The following is a 19,626-nucleotide window of genomic DNA, read 5'->3' as shown; positions in this document are numbered from 1 at the left end:
TCTTGTACTTATCGCTCTCTCCTCAGAGCCAAGTCCTCTTCTCAGTGGTCAATCCCCACAGGACTGAAACTGTCCATTAAAAGCCACTTGGAAGTAGCTTCAACCACCAGTCTCTGGAAAGACCAGAGGCAACCAAGGGTCTGACCTGGGATTGGAAGAGTGGGGGATGAGGAATAAGACTGTATTAAAGGCAAATCACTTTTTGTTATTGTTCTTAATTAAGTTCACTTCCTTTTTAACCTCCTGTGATATCGCCTGTTCTCACTACTCTCCTTACCAAGGAAACTATCCTTACCAAGGCACCACTGACTACCTGCTTGCCTATGGTACTCTTTCCTTGACACACCTCCAACTTGGGCTCCTGAGCGTTCAACACTGGCTAAGCCCCTTTATTCCTGAACTTCTCTTCTTAACCAATTCTTCTGGAGATCCCCTTCCACTTTTGATTGCTCCTCTGGATCTGTTGAAGGTTCCACTATCTCTTTTCATCCTCTAAATGCCAGTGTTTGCCAAGGACCAGTCCCTGGATCTCCATTTGTCTCTCTCTACAACTTCTCCCTCAAAGAGACCACCACTCTGCCCTAATTAACCCCAACAATGTCTCCTCCAGGTGAACTATTTACAGGCACTGTCATCACCTCCACTCAATTTCCTTGCCTTTCTCAAGAACTGCACCATCTTTTATTTTCTGAGATCAAAACTAAGGGGTTGTCACTGCCTCTCCCCACTCCTTTGTCCTCCTTATTCAATCAGACTCCAAGTCTGTCCACTTGCCCAGGTAAACCTTCCTACTCCACTCATTTCCATTGCCACCCCTGGAAAATGAACCTTCAACACATGCTTACATAAAAACCTCTGCCTCCTAACTGATCTCCATTAGTATAGTCCTGAGTGCAGATTCTTGGCTCTATGAAGATGCTGTACTTGGCTCTTAAACTCCTCTCAGATCCAAATAAGTCTTTTGAGTCATTCTTATCACTTCTCTGGATTCAAAACTTTTTAAAAACAGATGCAGAGAATGAACTTACCTTCCATCGATCCCTATCCCAGTGATATGCTGGGATATGGGATTAATCCTCCTGTTGATAAATACTCTAGACAAACGTTTTTTAGTTTGAAGTCACTAGAGAGCAGTTTTGGACAGGCAAAAACTGGAGGGGTTTGACCTTTCAAAGAAGGAAAACACACTGGACTAGATCTATATTTACTCAATCTTTTCCTTAAGTATTATGTGGTGTGGTGAATGGAAATAGAGCTCGAGCAGAAAGCATTAGTCCTACTTAGCTAAGTCAGAGGTCAGAGCTTCAGGCCATCTTGGAAAGAAGGAGTCACAAAGAGGAACCCCAAAATCTGTGTACAAATTCCCCTCAAATCCTTGGATGACTCTGAACTGGATGTGTTCAGGGAAAGAATCCAAGAAATCCAGCAGAAAGCAACAATTTAAAAAGGCTGAAAGTCCATGCAGAGATTTCAACCATTGTCTGATACTGAGGAGACAGAGTCTGATGTTGAATATCACCAATTTAGAGATCCCGAGTTTTCCAGTGAAAACTTGGAAAGGCCATAATTTGATAGTAAGAATTCTCTCCCAAGATTAGGAACTACCCTTCTCGGTTCTTTTGGCTAAGATCAAGTGTAGGCCTTTTGGCTAAAATAAAGTGTAGTATCTATTCTTACCTGTTTAATATCTGGTGCATCCTCTATCCAAGACTAAGAAAAATAGCCCTGCTATTACAAAGTGATCCACTAGCAATTTAACTGCCATATAGAACAAAACTCAACCCTGTTTGGAGAAAAATAACTAAACTCAGAGTCTCTACAATGTAACATCCACAATACTGATGTATAATAAATAATTATTAGACTTATGAAAAAGCAGGAAATTATAACCCATAATCAAGAGGAAATGAGAAAACAGTCAATAGAAACAGACATATTGGCAATCCATATGTTGAAATTAGCAGACAGGATTTTAAAATAACTACCATAGGAACACGTGGGTGGCTCAGTCAGCTAAGCATTATCATCTCATTGCTCGTGAGTTCAAGCCTCGCATCAGGCTCTCTGCTGTCAGCCTGGAGCCTACTTCTGTTCCTGTTTCCCTCTCTCTCTGCCCCTCCCCAGCTTGTGCTTTCTGTCTCAAAAATAGAAATAAAACATCAAGAAAAAATTTTAAATAAATAAAAATAAAAACAAAATGACTACCATCAATATGTTAGATCATCTCTGGATGGATATAATGAATGAAAGGAGAAGAAGTTTCAGGAGACATATAAAAATCCTAAAAAAAATAACCTAGCGGGGATTATAAAACTAAACTATAATATCTGCAATGTTTTAAAAATGCATTGAATAAGATTAAGAGTAGATTAGACAATGTAGAGGAAAAGATTGGTGAATTTAATAATAGATCAATTTCAATTATCCAAGCTGAATAATCACAAAGAGAAAAAACAATGAAAGAAATTAAAGTAATCTTAATGATTTGTGAAACAGTAAGGAAAATAACACAAAGACTGGAATCCCAGAAATTGAGAGAATTGAGCAGAAACAATGTTCTTTAAAGAAATATAGACCAAAATTATTTCCAAATCTTATTGAAAATATTAACTTACAGACCTAAGAAGTTCAGCAACACTTGTGTAGGACAAACACAAAGAAAAAAAACTACATTGCCATTTAAATTTTGAAAATCAAAGAAAGAGAAAACCTTTTTTCTACTTCATTTTTTTCAAATTTTTGTTTATATCCTAATTAATTAACATATAGAGTAATATTGGTTTCAGGATTAGAATTCAGTGATTTATCACTTACATATGACTCCCAGTGCTTAACACAAGTGCCCTCCTTATTACCCATCACCTATTTAGCCCATCTCCCACCCACCACCCCTCCAACAACCCTCAATTTGTTCTCTATAGTTAAGAGTCTCTTATGTTTGCTTCCCTCTCTTTCTTTTTCCTTTCCCATATGTTCATCTGTTCTGTTTCTTAAATTCCAAATATGAATGAAACTATGGTATTTGTTTTTCTCTCATTGACTTATTTCACTTAGCATAGTACACTCTAGCTCTATCCATATCCCTGCAAAATGACAAGATTTCATTCTTTTTGATAGCTGAACAATACTCCATTGAATGCATATATATAAATATCACATCTTCTTTATCCATTCATCTGTCAATGGACATTTGAGCTCTTTCCATAATTTAACTATTGTTGACACTGCTAAGCGTCGGGGTGCATGTGTCCCTTCAACTCAGTATTTTTGTATCCTTAAGGTAAATACCTAGTAGTGCAATTGCTGAGTCATAGAGTAGTTCTATTTTTAACTTTTGAGGAACCTCCATACTATTTTCCAGATGGCTGCACCAGTTTGTATTCCCACCATCAGTGTGAGAGAGTTGCCCTTTCTTCACATCTTTGCCAATATCTATTGTTTCCTGTGTTGTTTATTTTAGCCATTCTGACAGGTGTGAGGTGCATATACCACAACTTCTTTATCCATTCATCCATCAGTTGACATGTGGGCTCTTTCCATAGTTTGATTATTGTTGATAATGCTGCTATAAACATCGGGGCGCATGCATCCTTTCAAATCAGTATTTTTGTATCCTTTGAATAAATACCTAGTAGTACAATTGCTGAATCATAGGGTAATTCCGTTTAAAAATTTTTGAGGAACCCCACACTGTTTTCCAGTGTGGCTTCACTAATGTTCATTCCCAACAACTATGTAAGAGTGTTCTTTCTTCACATCCTTGCCAACATCTGTTGTTGTGTTGTTAATTGTAGCCATTCTGATAAGTGTGAGGTGGTATCTCATTGTGATTTTGATTTGTATTTCCCTAATGACGAGTGATGCTGAGTATCTTTTCATGTGTTTGTTGGCCATCAGGATGTCTTCTTTGGAAAAATGTCTACTTGTGTCTTCTCCCCATTTCTTGACTATATTATTTGTGTTTTGGGTGTTAGTTTGATACGTTCTTTATTGATTTCGGATACTAACCCTTCATTAGATATGTCATTTGTAAGTATCTCATCCCATTCCATGGGTTGCCTCTTAGTTTTGTTGATTATTTCTTTTGCTGTGTAGAAGACTTTTATCTTGATTAAGTCCCAATAGTTCATTTTTGCTTTTGTTTCCCTTGCCTCTAGAGACATGTCTAGTAAGAGGTAAAAGAGGTTGCTGCCTGTGTTCTCCTCTAGGATTTTGATGGCTTTCTGTCTCACATTTAGGTCTTCAAAGAAAAAGAAAACCTTAAAAACCACGAAGGGGGGAGAAACATTATATAAAGAGGACCAATGATAAGAATGACAACAAATTTCTCACAGGAGACAATAGAGACCAGAAGACAATAGGGTGATATTGATAAAATGTGGAAAGAATAACACTGGATATAGAATTATATATCCAGTGAAAATATTCTTTAAAATTCATAGTAAAATAAGGATATTTCAGGTAAATTAAAACTGAGTTTATCATCAGTAAATCCACATATAAGGAATGTTAAACGAAGTTCTTCAGGCTGAAGGGATATTATACCATAATAAAATTCAAGTCTACAGAAAGTTATAAAGAGCATAATAGATGGTAACTAAATGGAGAAATGTTTTTAGTCTACTTTTCTATCATCTGTTAAACATTTAAAAAGCAATTGACTGTTTAAAGCAAAAATAATTCATTATTAGGTGTGTACCTTTGTGGAAGTAAAATATATTATAATTACATAAGACAAAAACAAAAAGGGAGGCAAACCATAAGAGACTCTTGAATACAGAGAACAAACTGAGAGCTGCTAGAGGGAGGAGGTTCAGTGAGGGGATAGTTTAATGGGTGATGGGCATTAAGGAGGGCACTTTTTGGGATGAGCACTAGGTGTCACATGCAAGAGATGCATCACTTGGTTCTACTCCTGAAACCAAGACACTGTATGTTAACTAACTTGAATTAAAAATATATATATAATCCTCTTGGAATAATTTCCTCCTCTCTTTGTGTAGTTAATTCTTACTCATTCTTCAGATCTCAACACAGATATAATTTCTTTAGACAATTTCTCACTGACATCCCCACTTCTCCCTCCACATCATCACGCCTCATGTCTTTGTCCATGTCCTGCTCAGTCTCCCACTTCCTCTGGACAAGGCACCTCCACACGCATGCCTCAGACCCCTCAAAGTGAGTCCACACAATCACTGCCAAGTTTATGGAAATACATATCTACCTGTTTAATTTTCACCTGCCTACCAGGGTATTCATCTCGACCAATGTATTCAGATCTTCTTGATGCTAATCGATTGCTACTCTGAGCATCTCATCACTAACTGAGATTATGCCTGTCAAGTAAACCTTTTCCTCACCCCACTCAGTCTGCTGGTCATGGCTAACCTTGTTTCACTCCATCCTTTTGCCAATAAATGCCATTCTGTCTGCATATAACTGAGATTTGGAGATGCTCATACCTAGAAGCAGGAGAAGGGCAAGAAGATACAAAGCAAGCCTGGGTTCATAACCCCTTCTAAGTACTCCTATGGCACCCACAGAGCACTCATGACACCATACTGTAATTGGCCTCTAACCCTGTTCTTTATTGTAGCCCCAGTGCCCAACACAGAGTCTGGCTGCATATATGCATTCAATCAATAATTGTTGAATAAATAAATGAAAAATTGAAGTCAAAGAAGACCAAGGGAATAAATTTACTAAAGTAAAGAAAGCTTCAGGAAAGCATTAGGAATCCTATTCTTTGCTTCCCTTCACACGTCCTGCAACACTGGTGTGGCACTTGGTAGGTGACAGGCACCCAAGAGGGGCTCTATTGCCTGTCCATTCCTGATGATAAAGTACAGCACTGAAGTTATGCCTACCTAAGAAGTTTGCAGGGAGGGTTATTCTGGGGGTTTTTTGCACTAAAAGGCAATACATATGAGGTAGGTAGTACCGCTGCCATAAAGGCCTGGGACTTATCAAATAACATACTCTTAGTATATTCTCTGCAATATCTGAGTGTACTTGACGTTTCATCTAATTGAGTAATTCGCAGTCTGGTGTGACTCCTCTCAAGGTGCCTGTAACTGTCGCAAGTACATCAACAGACTCTTCTAGTGAAATGAATTCACCTTAATACAGATTCCCAGGGCCCACCCCAGACATATTTAATAAGAATCCATGGACAGAACCTAAAACCTGCATTTTTAAATAAAGATCTCAGATCATTCTGATGCGGCACTTGGGAATCATTGCTGCATTTCAGTCCTCTCATTTCCTGGATGAACAGACATGGACCAAACGAGTAAAAATGACTTGCCTGCAGTCATACTGTGACAGAATTAAGGCCGGAATCCAGGCCTGCTGACTCCTGTTCCAGTGCTCTCTCAATTGTAGAGCACTGCCATGGAGTCCCCAGACCCTTGCTCCAGGCTTCAAGGAAACTGAGCCAGGCTTAATCCCAGCAATCCTGATATTCCTGGCCCATTCTTAAATGCCATGCAGCCTGTGGGGCAGGGGGCAGGACAGGCAGTGGGTGTGGTGTAATGCCATCAGCTATGAGGGGCTTCGCCAGCACCAGTCACGGTGGCAGAGCTGTGAACACCTGCACAAGCCACCGCCTCACTGGTCTGTTGGGAGCCCTGCCACCCACCAGCTATTTTCCTCCCCAGGCTCTATTCAGCCTTTCCCCACCTTATTTGCCACCAACCCCTCCTCAACTCCGTAACTTCCTAGAGATAAGAAAACAGGAGACAGCTATGCTTCTGTTTCCCTGGAATGAAGGGCACAACAAAGGGCATCTAAAGGTTGTGAGTGGAAAGCTGCCTGGACGGTTTCCATAGCAATGCCTCCATCCCTGCCCTAACAGCTACGTGCTGGCTAGCATGTGCACTCTGTCAGGTTCCTGGAGGGCACTGTTGTCCCTTGCTCATTCAGGGTTCAGAAGTGAGTTTTCAATCCTGGTATTCAGATAATAATATACCAGACATTTATGAGACCTTGAATGAGCAGGAGCTGAAGGCACGCGTCTGCAGACCATCTAGGGAGGGGTACAGAACTTGGACACCTCTACGTTCCTCCTCCTACCACAGGTCTCAACATGCAGCAGGTGCTTAAATGCTGTTGGATGAATGGCTGAACAAAGGAGAGTTTCTTTGAGGCTTCAACAAGCTCTTGTGCTCGTTGAGGTTAGAAAAAACCAGAGCGGGGCACGCAGCAGAGCACAGAGGGAGGAAGAGTAGAGCACACACTGATCTCCAAACAGCTTCTAAGAGTCTTCGTCCTTCACTCTTCACACATCCGGTGTCTGCTGGCCCCTCTGGACTGCAAGCCACCAGTACTAAGGAGATTGTGACAAAGTGTCACCATTCCCCAGGGGACGGGGCATGTGCTCCCCTCCTTCTGGAGAACCTTCTTCCCAGACCACTCCTCTTCAAAATACACACACATACAGACACACTCTCACTTTGAGAGAGGTGTGTGGCGGTGGATGACTAAGAGTGGAGTTTGGAGCTCTAGTGATGAAAATGTTTTTAGGAAAGAGGAGGAAAAACGTGGAGTCTTGCAAATGCTTTGCCATCATAATCATAGCCTGGAGCATCTTGAAAAACTGGTATCATAAATATCTTCATTTGAAGGTAGTTTTCCTATTTGACAAGAGCAAATGAGTCTGGCAAACAAGAGAGGTAAATAAGCTGGATAATGCTTTTCGGAATAAAAGACTCCTTACAGCCTTAAGAAAGCGATAAAGACTCCGGTTCTGTTTGTTTGTTTTGGTTTCCTCTGGGTCAATGAATAATGGAGGAAACATTCCATGGGTGTCCCATGATCAGGCACCCTCTCAGGCCCTGCGGACTGAGCGGTGGGGATGGGACTCCTGCCCTGGAGGCAGAAGGGGGTTGCAGTCACTGGGAAGACAAAGAGGCAGCCACAAGATACATTGCTCACCCTCCCCTCAAGGGGCCTCAGACCTCATCTGCTCTGACACTCGCAATCTGCCAACTCCTTCCCTTCTTTATTTGCCACTGGCCCTCTGCTCAGTATCCCAGGTCGCTGAAAAATACTGGAGAAAACTCAGCCATGCAGACTCCCATCACTGGCGGTCTATGAGGCTCTCAAATCTGCCCACTGTTAGCCCCTGCTCCTCCTCAATGTTCATTTGATTTCACACAAAAGCTACTTTGAGTTGTAACCACTGTCCTTGGGCCCTTGGGCCCCTCAGAAGCAGGAGATAACTTATCTCATATTTTCCAGAGAAAGTAGAGATCCTAAGGCTGGAATCTCTAGTCCCACCCCCATGCCCCATCTCTTTAGGGACCAATCCTCCTGTTACCTTGTCCATCTCAGGGAAGGAGGTGCAATGCCTTTGCTCCTGCCCAAAGTGAGGGGGTGGGGGTCTCCCCTGTCATCCCAATTTCACTCCTTAGATAACTGTCCTTGGCAGTCTTCCTTTCTGCCAATGTTATCTCATAGAAACATGTCAAGCCCTTCCTCAGCTGTTTAAAAACACAGGGTAGGGGTGCCTGGGTGGTTCAGTCAATTAAGCATCCAACCCCTGATTTCGGCTCAGGTGATGATCTAACCCATCCTGCATGGGGCTCTGCAAGGATAGCATGCAGCCTGCTTGGGATTCCCCCCCCCCCCCAGCCCCGCTTTTCCCTCCCTAGATTACTCTCTCTCTCAAAATAAATGAATAAACTTGAAAAAATAAAAATAAGTAAAAAGCACACAGTGAAAAGTATCTTCTTTCTATTCCACTTCTCATCCCAGAAACCACCTTTCTTCCCATTCTCTTACGTGCATGGAATTACATCTATTTTATATCCCTTCTCTTGTTTTACACTTGCTGTTTCCACACAGTGACAATCATTCCATGTTAGCATATATAGATTGGCCTTATTTTAACACCATACAGAGTACTACTCCAAAGTACACATAATGGACACATCAAAATTTATTTGACAGTCTTCTATTGACAGATGTTTGGATCTATCTTTTGCTATTTTCAAATAATATTGCAGTTAATAATACTGTACATACACCATCTGGTATATGAATATCACTACAGAATAAATTTCTAGGGGTGCAGGGATCAAAGTGTGTGCACACTGGGAATTTTGACTGATATTGCAAAACGGGCCCACCAAAGTAAATATACCACTTTATATAAGATTATTCCCACTAGCAAGGAATAAGAGGACTTTTTCCTAAGACTCTTACCAACAACTGAGTTATCCAACTTTTTTTTGTCTTTTATGATTTGAGTGACAATAATATTTTAGTGTAGTTTTAATTTTATTTTCTCTTACAATTAATGAGAATGGTCTTTTTTCACATGTTTAAGACCCACTTATATTTACTTTCTTGTAAACTGTTCATATCTTTTACCCATTTTTACAGTGGTTTGTTCTTTTTCTTATTGATTTGTGGGAACTCTTTACATGTAAACCCATTTTTAGGATAGGTTACCCTATCTTTATCAATTTTTTGTTTATATTTTGATTGTGCCCATAATGTTTTTGATAAAGTAATTTTTATAATGTGTTAAAATACATATAAAATAAAATTTGTTATTGTAACCATTGTAAAGTATTTGGTTCAGTGGCATTAGGTTCATTCACATTGTTGTACAACCATCTATCTCCAGAACTTTACATCCTCCCAAACTGAAATGCCATACCCATTAACCAATAACTCCCCACTATTAAATTTATCAGCTTTTTCTTTCAGAACTTTGGAATTTCTCTTTTTTCCCAGATTATTATGATTTTTTTAATCTATACACTTAGTCTGTCCTTCTCAGCCCTGGCTGCATTTCAACAACGAGGGGAGCTTTTTAAAATACTGTGTCTAGGGGCACCTGGGTGGCTCAGTCGATATCAGACTCTTGATTTTGGCTCAGGTCATGATCTAGTGGTTTGTGGGTTCGAGTCCCACATCAGGCTCTGCACACATGGCATGGAACCTGCTTAGGATTCTCTCTGCCCCTCTCTCTTTGCCAGTCCCCCATTCACATACTCTCTCTCTCAAAGATAAACAAACATTTTAAAAAATACTGTGTCTAGGTTTTACCTTCAGAGATTCTGATTTAAATTTGGAGTGGAGCCCAAACATGGGCAATTCTTAAATAAATACCCCAGGTGAAACTAAAGCTCAGCCAGAGGGGGGATGAGGGAGAGGGAAAAGGGCTGATGGGCACTTGTTGGGATGAGCACTGGGTGTTATATGTAAGGGATGAACCACGGGAATCTACCCCCAAAACCAAGAGCACACTTTATACACTGTATGTTAGCCAATTTGACAATAAATTATGTTTAAAAAATAATAAAATAAACATTTAAAAATAAATAAATAAAGCTCAGCCAGCACTAAGAACCATTGTATTTGCATATTTACAATTTTATCTTTTATATTTAAGCCTTTGACTCATTTGAAAATTTTAATTAATCTATTTATTTAAAGTAGATGCCATGCTCAGCATGGGGCTTGAACCCAGGACCCTGTGATTAAGAGTCATGTGCTTTACCCACTGAGCCAGCCAGGCACCCCAGACTCATCTGGAACTTATACTAAGGTAAAGTGTAAAGTGAAAGTCAACCTCATTTCTTTTTCTAGATTGGCGATTCAGTTATCCCACTACCATTTAATAAGTGTAATCTACCAAAACAGACTTCAAGACAGAGAGAAATTCCTCCCTCCTCTACTTAGTATTTGGGTGATTTGAGGTAACTTACTCAAACTTTCTATACCTGAGTTTCTTCACCTGTAAAATGGGGGTAATAATAACACCTCATAGAATTGTTTTGAGGATTAAAAAGGCTCATAAATTTAAAGCCCTTAGAATAGTACCTGGACCTTAGCAAAACAGTATATTAATATTTGCTACTATTATTTGTTTCCATTATGAACACATGCAGAGCCAATACATATGCATATGATGGAATGAGTATATTAGTTATTACAGACTACACCTTACAAGACTTTAGTTCAGGTAAAAAGAGGGTATAAAATGAACTCATCCAGATTAAAATCTGTATGCATTAAACAAGCACTGCAAAGAAATACAGTAACATGTTCGCTGTGGTTATATTTAGGTGAAGGGAGATCATGCATCTTTTTTTCATTCTCCTTTAGTCTTTCCTCTATTTTTCAAATTGCCTACAGTGAGCAGGCATTGCTTATATTCAAGGATGGGGTGGTGGAAAAGGAGGCTTTAAAAACTGCTAAATACAGTCTACTGCTCTGGATTCCATCCCTCAGCACATATGTTGCCCTGCCTAGCGTGGGTCAAAGAGCTTGTTCTCGATGGTGCATCCACGTCCTGGAGAGCTTTCTAGGGGGGTGATGGCCTAGATTAGAACTCTCCCTCCAGGCTGGTATGAATAGCATTTTCTGGGTTATTCTAACCCAGCCAATAGCCCTTGCATCCAGTCGGCATTGTGCCACCACTTTATCAATGAGGTCAGAAAGACCTTATCAAAGGCCATCAAAAGCTTCCATTTGTTCAGTCAACAGATACGGATTAAGTCTTTATCATGCTCAGGCCTTGTGTATAGTTCCTTAATAGATATATTATTATAGATACAATATTAAGGAACAAGAAAGGTCAGGCTGACATATTTTGTTTTTAAAAATCTCGGGCTGAATGTCAGTGATTGTTGCTTTCCCTGTCTCCCAAACTACTACTACTACTACTACTACTATTACTATTTATTTTAAATAATCTAGTCTAGAATTTTGAGTCAGCCACCCTGAATTACCCAGGCACACCCCTTTTTACCCAGAGTCTAAAACACAATAAGAATAGCAAAATGTTGGAAATTCTTCCCTTATCTTGGCTCTAGTATGGGAGAATATCACGGTGACTCCAAACACTTTAAAGTGCTGGAGGAAAATTTCTCCCACCTCACTCAAATTCTTTACAAGTACAAGCTTCCAAGTGTCATCAAAAATACTTACTTTTTAAAAACAAATCTGAAAATAAAATCAGATCCATTCTTCCCTAATGCACAGAAGACCGCTATAAACTGGTAGGTGACAAATCAATACTTCAAAGAGCTGAATGGTTGCACTGGAATGAATAGAGAATGAATGGGTGAGTAGCATCTACACAATGGATATGACAAATGGCAACCATAACAAAGTACTTTCTGTTTTAGAATTTAGAAGGGAATTAGATATATGATTTAAAGTTCTTTTTAAAGTGGTCCAGAGACCTTTAAAATAATGCTATCTGTGGGGCGTCTGGGTGGCTCAGTCAGTTAAGTGTCCTATTTCAGCTCAGGTCATGATCTCATGGTTCGTGGGTTCGAGCCCTGTGTGGGGCTCTGTGCTGAATACTTGCTCAGAGCCTGGAGCCTGTTTCAGATTCTGTGTCTCCTTCTCTCTCTGCCCGTCCCCTGCTTGCACACTGTCTCACTCTGTCTCTCAAAACTAAATAAATGTAAAAAAAAAAAAAACCTTAAAATAATGCTATTTTTTAATATGATGTCTCATTGCTGGTCCCCTTCCCAGGCTTTATGCTTCAGCATGTCTGGGATGTAAAAAATCTGACAACAAGAAACAGAAAGAAAAGGGTGAGGGGCACTCTTGTGGGAGGGCTTGTGGCTTCTATCACTAGCTACACAAAGAGCAAAGGGGAAAAGCATGACAATAACATCTAACATGTGGATGTGGGTCCAATGTACTTTTTTTTTTATTGCATCAATTCATTCAATCTTCCATCAAGCTGAGGATATGGCTACTGGTATAGGCATCACCATATCAGCATCAGCACCACCACCACCACCATCATCATCATCATCATCATCATCACCTGCTTTGAACAGACAAGGACACTGATGTACACAGTGAATAATTTAAAAAGCCAAGATTTGGACCCAAGAGTTTTGACTTCCATATTAACATGCTTAACTCCACACTACAGACCTTCCTGAGGAACATCTGACCACTCGGCCATCCCTTACTAGAGTAGATGTTGGGTGGTCTTTCCCTCACAACTTCTCAGAAATGCCTTATCCACAAACATTCACACAGAGCCAATGATAAATGTGACTCTTCAGGTACCCACCACCTGCCCTGCAGCTGGAGGTCCTGACCCCATGAGCACATGACAATCCAGAGGAGAACCCTCCTAGGCCGGGTGGGATGTTTTGGCAATTGGGAACAAAGCCACACAATCAATGCCACAAGCATTTTACATGCATGTTTAAGTTTATTTTTTATTTATCTATCTATATATTTATTTATTTGAGAGAGAGAGAGAGAGAGAGCCAGTTAGGGAGGAGCAGAGAGAAAGGGAGAGGAAAAGAAAGAGCTTCAACCCAAGAGCCTGAGCTAAGTCAGACACTTAACCAATAGTGCCACCCAGGCACTCCTACATGCATAATTTTTAGTCTCCAACATCCTCCAGGGTAGATTTTTATCATTTTCCTTATTTTATAGATGAAGAAAGTATAACTCAGAAAGGGTAAGTGCATTTAAAGCATTATCATGCCTTCCTGCCCTGGGTATTCCACTCAAGCATTTACCACCACCTGCCACACAGGGAGATACTGGAACCACACTGGCCCTCTTGAGCCACCTTCCCCTCCCCCAACTGCCCAGCCCTGTGATAGGATGGCTATAAATGAGCAATCCACTATAACAAGCTTTGGGCAGTTTGCAGTGGCTGGAACCCTTTTATTTGGGTGCTCACTGGGCTTCCTAGGGTGGACTGGAACCCAACACTCACCTATGATTTCAAATCTGAGCTTCCAGGAGTCCCTGGGGATCCGCTGGGTATGGGGGATAAGGTAGGGAAAAGGGTGGAGTAAACAAGGGAAAAATGAGAAACGATTTCTTTTGAAGAGAGTTTCATGACTTCTTTGTTAGTTTTATTTTTAACTTGAAAATCACTAACTTACAATATCATTTCTGTGATGGAAAAGTGCTTCAAGTTCCAGACCACACACTTCGGATACAACCTGTTCCTTCCACAGGTAACAGAAAGACATAATCAAAGAACCAGTGTCAAAATGCTCTGAGGGGCACTGACACAGAACCTGGCCTCTCAACCCAGACATCAAAAACATTCCAAGTTCAAGGATAGCGAATATTATGGCTTCTTTCTCCTCCACTTAACTGAGTGCATCTAATTAGTGAACAATGATTCAACCAGCCCCTGCTGTGAGCCAGCAGCAGAGCCCAGCACAGGGGATACTAAGACAAACAGCCTCCCCCCCCCCCCCCCCCCCCCCCCCCCCCCCCCCCCCCCCCCCCCCCCCCCCCCCCCCCCTGCCCCGCCCCGGGCCCAGCCCTCTAGGAGCAATTATCCTCATGAGAGAGATGGATAGGGAAGCTGTGAGTTCCTCCACGTAGAGCATGAATTCAAAGACACAGGGGAAATCTCCAAGAAGAATGGCCAAGCTTCATAGGGAAGGTAATGCTGGACTGAGACTCAGAAGATGTGGTGGGCATTGGGAACGGGGTAATTCTAAAGCATGGAGCACAGTACACCAAGATAGCAAGCAACAGGTGCCACAGAGGTGCACTGGATACCTGCCACTCTAACTTCCTCTTCAGACTAAGAGTGCTGTGCCCACAAACCCCTAAACTGGCCAGCTGTGATAGTTGGTTTTCAACAAGATTGGATAGGTATGCATCTGACCCAAAGACTCAGGCTGCCAGAATGTCCTATGAAGTATTCACTATCAGTGATATTAATTCTGGCTCAAAGTCTCTCAGTCAGTTGTAGTCAAGTCATGAAGAGATTGAACAACAGGTGGCTGGAGCCAAGCACTGGCTGGGCACTTACCTCAGAACATCTCCATATTGGCTCTCCTCATGAGCTAGTTTGGGCTTCCCCATATCATGGCAGCTCCTGGGCACTCAGACTGTTTACATGGCAGCTAAAGAAGTCAAGAGGGAGATTTCTGGAAGGTGAATCATCTTTTATGACCTAGCCTCAGAAGTCCTACAGTGTTATTCCCACATACACTCTTGGTTGAACTTGTCACAAAAGCCCAATCAGTTTTCAAATCCACTACCTAATGGAAGGAATACAGAAAAAGTTGTCAGTATATTTTAGAATTTCCACACAGTCTCAGCGCAGCCAGTGAAACTCCATTTTCTCAAAGATTTAGATTAAGGCTAAAGCTGGCACTCTGTTCCTTGCACATTAGACAGTTATGGTTAGCTCAACAGGTCTGAAGCATAAAGTCTGAGGGGAGCACAGGAAAGGATAAGTCTGGAGAAGTAGGCAAGGGTCTTTCATGTCAGACTAGGGACTGGACTTTTTCCTGCAGGTGCCTACTCTTCCTTGTAGGACAAATGAAGACAACTAATGAGTGTTTTTTGTAAGTAGGTGGCTTCTATGGCAGAGACTGAAAACTGGTGGTCCATGGCAGGAGACACGCTGTACAACGTTCTCAGACTGAGATATTTCCTACAAAAAGTCAGCGTTTCTGGCTTCTCTAGAAAAATTATAAATCCAACCATAATGGGTTCTCCTTGCACAGACAGAGACCAGGAAAGACAATGACAGCTGTCCTCTAAATGGTGTGTGTGCCCTCCACACTCCCCATGTTTCCTATTGCACCACAGTTGTCTTGTTTCATTATTTATGTAATCTTCCTTGGGTTTATGACCTCTCATCTCAGGCTTCCCATGGGCAAGAGCTTTCCTGGATCCAGACTAATAAATTCCCCTCTTATTTTTAACACTCGGCCATGAAATGCAGACATAATCTCTCTTCATTTAAAATATAATGTACTTAAACTTGTAAACACTCTATGCATCCATGTATTTTCAACCCTTTTTAATGTTTTTTACTTATTTTTGAGAGACAGAGAGAGGCAGTGTGAGCAGGGGAGGGTCAGAGAGAAAGGGAGACACAGAATCCAAAGCAGGCTCCAGGCTCTGAGCTAGCTGTCAGCACAGAGCCCGACGCAGGGCTTGAACCCACGAACCGTGAGATTATGACCTGAGCCGAAGCCAGACACTTAACCGACTGAGCCACTCAGGCACCCCTGCGTCATTTTTAAAGACAAGCTTTGTGTTTCATCTCCCTTGCTGAACTGGATTCGGTCAAGTTGGTTAGAACAAATAGAAACCACTATATCCCCAGTAAAGTATAAAATCAGGTACAAGGTGACACCCTCCAGAAGTCACCTCAGGTGCATTAGTGAATCAGCATCCTGGCCTGGTGTCAGGCTCATTAGCCCACAGATGAGTTCAACCAATGAGAGCATGGAAATGTCCTGCTGAGGTGCAAGTTCCTGAGTGATAAGTGACCTCACCTCACACATCACAGGAGGTGGCTTATCACACTCCTTTTCAACTCTACAAATCCTACCCTTTCCTCAAGCCCCAAATCCAGTCCCAGCTCCTTCTGAAAGCCTTCCCAAATCACTCTAATTGTGCAGACAGGGCTTACTACCTCAGAGAGCCTCTATTGCTGGCTTTGTGTCTGTGTTTCCGCATTCCTTCATCCCAGCTCTTTCATCACAACGTCTCACCTTCTATCAGACTCCCTTTTGGCACAAAGTCTGACTGGATCAAGGCTGAAAGTCTAGTTTGCCTGGCAGCCTGCTGCTCTGCTATAGCCTCTCTGGCTGGATCGGTTCTCCCAAAGCCTGTTCCTCCCCACGGGCTAGTTCTAGAGCAAGTACTGAACCCCGCCCCCTCCAGCACCCCCCATTCTTCCAGAAATGCCTATTCCTCTGTCTACCAGAGACATTGAAGCCCATGAGAGAGTTAAAAAATGCAAAGACCAAAAGAACAGAATCTTGGGAGGCAAAGAAATGACCAGAAACTCCAGTCAGGGGTTGGTTGGTATCTTCCTTCAAAATTGAACTACTAGAGGCACATGGGCACGTGGTGGCCAGAGTTAATCCATACCTGTGTTTCTGTTCAAGTGCGTATTTGGATTTGAGAAGAAGAGCTTCCCTGAAGGAAGAGTTCAACATGAGAAGGGGGATTATCTAAGGAAGCAAGCAGGGGAAGCACAAAAATTAGGAATAAAGAGAAGAGCAAGAGAGCAGTGGAGTTCTCAGAACTGTTCATGAAAAGAGATCATGAGGGTGAGAGAGACTGGATGCTTTTGGTGATTGGCCCCTGTCACTAGGCAGAATTGTATAAGGTGGCCTGACCCAAATATGTAAAAATCAAACACTACTGTAACTGCAAGTGTATAGATGGGGTGGCAAAAGTGATAGAAAACATCATGCTCAGAATAAAATAGTCAGATGACTTAAATGCTGCAAGAAATGACAAAGATTTTATTTATGTATCTAATACATAATAAACATTGAATAGTATCATAGGCATGATTAAGATTGTATAGACAATATGCCCAGTGAGATCAGATTAGATAACATCCAACATGGTGATCAAATGCTGCCCATTTCTTGTCACACATTTGCACATTAGATGACCCTGACACCTACTAAAGGCCTGCTATGAGCCAGATGTTGGGGATGCAGGGATGAGTAAGAGAGACACACAGTCCCTGACTTCATGGTAATTGAGATCTAGGATTAGTTATCCTCTACTGGAGGCAGTAACATCTATATCCTCAAGGGACATCTGGACACAGGGGGACACTCTTGGCTGCGCACGACTGAGGACCTCACTGGCATTTACTTGGCAGGGACCAGAAATACTAACCAGCTACACTGTGCATCCTCTGACTAAAGACCAACAGCACCCCCATCAGGAAATACTGGTTGTGCAAGATATGACACATCATTATTAGAGGCAGATTTTTTTCAAAATATCAAGACCAAGCACATAATGTTTATTTTCAAAGTTACACATTTTTCAAATGAATGCTTTTCTAAATGACACACTTCGGAAAATACTAGAATACAAGTTAAGAGCAGACTGGGTTTGAATCCCAATTCTTATTAGTTACTAGTTTGGACGATGATAAAGCAACTTAATGTCTCTGAGCTACCTAACATGAGGTAAATAATAGCCAATCCATTGAAGTTTTGTTGAGTTTTAGAGAGGATGAAAGGCAGTGATGTCTATAAATTGCCTGGAAATCTGGATGTCAAATAGAGGTGGCTAGGGGCACCTGGTTGGTTCAGTCAGTTAAGTGTCTGATTCTTGACTTTGGCTCAGGTTATGATCTCACAGTTTGTGGGGTCAAGCCCCACATGGGTTTGAGCTCCACAAGGACAATGCGGAGTCTGCTTGGGTTTCTCTTCCTCTCTCTCTTCCCCTACCCTGCTTGCACATGCACACATGTGTGTGCGTTCTCTCTCTCCCTCTCCCTCTCTCTCTCTCCCTAAACAAATACATAAACTTTAAGAGAGAGAGAGAGAGAGAGAGGAATGGCTAGTGTAAACAATGTGGTCCAAGCAGTTTGGGTGTGGAAAAAGGTGATGTGATAGATGAAGAAAGAATTGAGGACAGGTAATGGTATCTTGAAAAATAAGGACACCTGAAGTACTAAAGGGCACAAAGGAATGACAAGGGCAGATGAAGTCCCAGCAGGTGAGGCTGAGGACAAGTGGGGAAATTACACAGGCCAGAAGACACACCTGGAAGGTGTTCTTCCAGTCTATTGCACACCCAAGGAGTGATTCATCTCCCACACAGATTCCCCTGAGCAAATAGGTCCCTCTTGATAGTCACCGTACTTCCGTCTTTCATCTCCTTTGTATATCCAGTGCCACTCCCAGAGAAGACATACAAACCATTCTCTTGGTCTCATGTGGTCCTGTCTCAGATGATTCACCCACCGAAAGGCCCACTGGAGGATAAGGCAGTGTCTAGGCAAGGTCTAACCAAGGCTTTTGGCCTAGCCTCTCTGGGCAAGTCATCTCAGAGCCCCATCAATGTCTTGTGAGGTCAAGAGAACAGCAGAGACACAGCAGGGAACCTAAGTAAATGGAGTTTGCTTCTCTCTGAGGTTTTGCTTATTTGTTTACTAGTTTGACATGTTAGCTATCTTGACAAGATTTCTGCAAAGTTCCTTCAATTACTTCTATTGGGCAGAAGTCTATCTCAGCCAAAGAGTTCCCCCAATGGCCATGAGCAGTGTTCTCATGTTCTGGAAATAACTCATGTGCCACTGGCATAATATAGTGTAGTGCTTTAGGTGTGTAGTAGGGAGAGGAGGTAGAACCAAGGGAAAGACTCTCTGCTTCTTGACATTTATCCCCAGTAGGCCATTGTAGGCTTTATAAATACTTGTTGGTTCTTCCTGCTTGTTGTAAGAAGCCCCAGCTGTACAGTTCAAGTGTTGGTTTCACATACCCTTTAATAAAAAATGGCATCCCAGCTGCTTTCCCCAAATAATAATATTCAGAACTTGGGTCTCCTTCCCCAAATAATAATATTCAGAACTTGGGTATGAGATGTCCCATTCTTAGTCTCACCCATGCTTTCCTTTCATTCTCACCACTGAATCCAGGTATTTCTCTGGAGCCAGCTGCTCTCCAAGAAGATGACTTACAGCTGCCAGTCATGGTCAGTGGGGAATACCTCTGTCCTATGCTTTTGGATGTCACCAAGCAGGTTTTCTTCTTTTGGTTTTGGTATCTGTCCTTAGCTAAAAACTGAGCTCTCCAGTTGGTCCCCTTGATCAGTGTATGTGGGGTAATGAAATTGTGGTGCTATTTGGTTTATTTAGAAAAGAAAAAAGAA

At 41.8% G+C, this 19,626-nt stretch overlaps 1 pseudogene; it reads left to right on the top strand.

The window, feature by feature from the left end:
• Positions 1-1,628: 1,628 nt before the first annotated feature.
• On the top strand, positions 1,629-1,748 carry LOC115290861 (annotated as a pseudogene).
• The last annotated feature ends 17,878 nt before the right edge of the window (positions 1,749-19,626 follow it).

Source organism: Suricata suricatta, chromosome 4 (assembly GCF_006229205.1).
Source record: "Suricata suricatta isolate VVHF042 chromosome 4, meerkat_22Aug2017_6uvM2_HiC, whole genome shotgun sequence".
Lineage (NCBI taxonomy): Eukaryota > Metazoa > Chordata > Mammalia > Carnivora > Herpestidae > Suricata > Suricata suricatta.
This window is presented reverse-complemented; position numbering and strand designations above follow the sequence as displayed.